Below are 3,689 nucleotides of genomic sequence, written 5' to 3'. Positions count from 1 at the left end.
GTCATATGGTTTATGACTACAATAATTTCAATATTAACTAACAAGCTTTTTTAAAAAATCACAACATTGGGAAGATAATTACAAAGTAAGTATTAAATAAATTTATTTACTACTTCTATCTTCTGTTTCCTAGGCTTTATCATTTGAGAATGTACCTCAAATTTCTCTTCACATGACCACTTCCAATCACTTATCACACAATCATACATTTAACAATATTTACTGAGTATTACATAGTTGTCAATCACTGTGCCAAAGTAAGCATAAAACATACTGTCTTTGCGCTTGGAATTGTAAATTTATTAAATAAATGCTGCTGGACATGCTAAATATATAACTAAAGTTTGCTAATGTGAATTTTTCTCTGATAAAAATATAAGAAGAAGACATAAGGCTTAATTTGCAAGGCAAATAAAGGATTGATATAGATTGTGCATTATTGATTTAGTCATATTTAAAAATGGTATAGCTTATTATACGAAAAATATTTGAAGAATTTCTAGAATTCTTTAAAAGCAATTTTGTATGGCTTATGGAATAGGTGAGCAATTTAGCAAAATAGACTTTTACTACTATAAACACTGCTCTGGGATAATTCTGTCCTAAATCATGGCAACATACAATTACAAGGACTTTTGCAGATTAAAAAAACATTCAGACTGAATAGAACAGCACCTGGCATACATAATAGATTTGTTTCAAAGCATTAAAAATTGCATTTTACTTCATTATTTAATCTTCTGCTGTGTTGGTTGGCTTTGATAAAGTGAAAAATAGCCCTTCTGACAGCTAGAGTGTCAGGAAGAATTGAGACAAGTAACAGAAACCACAACTTTTCCAAGTGGACTACATTATAATGTATAAAACAGATGAAGGGTTTCAAACCAAACCAGGATATTCATCACAGAATAAGTTTAAACTTTTTCCAGTTCATTTGATACACATATTCCAAGAAAATGGTATAGCAACTCCTCATGGATTCATGTATTCTTAAGACAAGATCGCTGACTATTCTCAAAACTTTAGTTTATAATTTCTTACAACCTCTGAAAAGATCATTTCATAACTAAACTCTGTCCTCCAAACTTTATTAGTACCCCTTCCCTAAGGCTACTTTTTGGGATACCCCAGAATTTCCTATATTGTAGGATCTTGCTATAGCATGTACTAAACTTAACTGTTGATTTTGTACATTCCTCTTAGTCTCTGGCTGATGGATATATACAGTTTATTTAGGTGCAGATGTTTTGGGTTTTAGTCTTTACACATGCTAGTAATGAAATTTGATATCAGAAATATACAACAGGTTGCATTGTGGGCTCCATCTCATGTAATCTAAAAATAAAGACTTGATTTGAATTACAGTTAGTTCTAGAATCAACAGCAGAATTTGTAGATCTTTATAGTGCTTGAACATTAATATGTCTCACCATTGACCTGCTTCTTTTGGTGTCTGGAACCTTTCCCTTCAAACCATATTCTCTATTCTTTGTATCCTTCATATTGAAGAAATACTATGGCAGCATAAAATCTTTGGAAGACCATGTCTATGTTAAAAAAAAAAAAAGATTTCTCTTAAAATTCTTTTAGTTTTAAAGCAAATTTGAAACATATACAGAGTTCTTTATAGCCTACAAACAGATTCTCCCAATGTTAACATATTACATACTCATGGAACTTTTGTCAAAACGGGAACATTATCATTAGTGCATTACTGTCAGCTGAACTATACATTTTACCAAGATTCCTACTATTTTCATTTTACTGTTCCATAATCCAATCCAGGATACCGTATTACACTTAGTCATCATGTCTCTGTAGCCTTTTCTGTCCTATTGCAGTTTCTCAGTCTTTACTTGTTTCTTACAGTTTTGACAGGTTTGAAGGATATTGGCCGGTATTTAAAATATCCCCTCAACTGGGTTTGTCTGATGTTTTTTTTTCATGATGCTTCATGATACCAATATGACTTATTACTGATGATGCCAACCTTGATCACTTGATTAAAGTAGTGTTTGCCAGCTTTCTTCACTTTACTATTTTCCTTTTTGCATACTCTATCATTTGGAAGTAAATTATTAAGTTCAACCCACAATCAAGAACAGGGGAATTAAGCTCCTCCTCTTGAGAAGGGTGAAGTGATGACACATAATATTTAGAACTTTTCTCTAAGAAAGATTTTCTCTTTATTTATTCAGTGTCATGTTGGATTCACGTATGTTTATTTCATAATTTGAGTTATAATCCAATACTACATTATTTAAATTTTTACTCAAATATTTTCTGCTTGTCTATTGAGAGTGCTTTCAGGAGATCCCTGTGTTCTCCCATTCCTTCCACTTCTTCCCTTCTCCTTGTACTTCCTTAACTTTCTGGCATTACAAGATGTTCCAGACTCATATATTTCCTACCCAGGCCCTAGAATTAGCTGTTTCTTCAAGGAGACCTAGATCCTTTTAATGGAAAATGGCATTTGGAAAACAAAATGTGAAAATCAGATTCCTGTATTTTGATAGCTTACCATAGTATAAATTCTACTCTTCACATATAGAATCAAAATAATAATAGAATTATATTTCAAAGCTTTTCTCACCTCTAGAATACCATAATATGGAAGTTAATACATGAGGAACATTCAGAACATATAAAATCAATTTTGTTATTGGGGTGACAGCAGTGATATCTGGGTCTGGTGGCAGCAATGGCAGCTACTGACTTTCCAGTTGAGTGATCAGTATGCTTCTGGAAGTTGTTGCTAGTAGGAGCTGGTTTCGCTAGCTCTCAAATGACTTTGTAAACTGCCTGTTCATAAACTGTAATAATCTTTTTATCAAAATACCTGCAGAGTTCTATTGTCTGAAACTAAGAATGTTAACCCACGCACTGATTATAGGAGATAAAGTGCCAAATGCAGGTCACCAAATCAGGACAGATACTGCATCCTAGAGTGACATCCAATCACTCTGTAAAACCACGACTGTGAAGGAAAGAAGATCAAATTTAGAATAAGTATCCAGCATACTCATCCAGCCATAATTAAAAAGACCTCTCAATTTCATCATCTTTATCATGGATTTGAGCCATCAATGTAAGTTCACCATGAAGCATACCACTTTTCAGGGGTATGCATATTAGATAGCAAACTTGCACACATGAAACATTCATGCTTTCAAACCTTATACAAGTCATGTCCTTTTTATAATTTTTGATTCAGTGTTATAGGACTTACGGACATTATGGAAATGTTGATGAGATTAATTAGCATTACCTTGTGGTGAGCACCTTGAGTAACATGGTCATATAATTTCCAAATGGTTAGATATTTAGTTTCTACTGAAGTCCTAAAGCAATTCCAGAGATATTTTCAACAGCAGAAGATATTCTTGCTGAAGTTTACATGAAATTGGTCAAAAGTCTCTGGTTTCTCTTTTATAATTCTCCTGTTTGAGACATTTTAACACTGTCGTATGCCACTGTCTTCACTTTGTAGGGTCTACCAGAAGGTAAAGCCACATTTCAAAGACTCTTGTTCGGAAGCATGGGATGGTACAAGATCTTTCTCTTATATTAGACTCTCATTTATATTTTCTCCTCCTTCCTTCCTTCCTTCCTTCCTTCCTTCCTTCCTTCCTTCCTTTCTTTTTTCTTTCTTTCTTTCTTTCTTTCTTTCTTTCTTTCTTTCTTTCTTT

Source organism: Herpailurus yagouaroundi, unplaced genomic scaffold (assembly GCF_014898765.1).
Source record: "Herpailurus yagouaroundi ecotype Mexico unplaced genomic scaffold, PumYag 164, whole genome shotgun sequence".
Taxonomy (NCBI): Eukaryota; Metazoa; Chordata; class Mammalia; order Carnivora; family Felidae; genus Herpailurus; species Herpailurus yagouaroundi.
Note: the sequence above shows the minus strand (reverse complement) of the source record.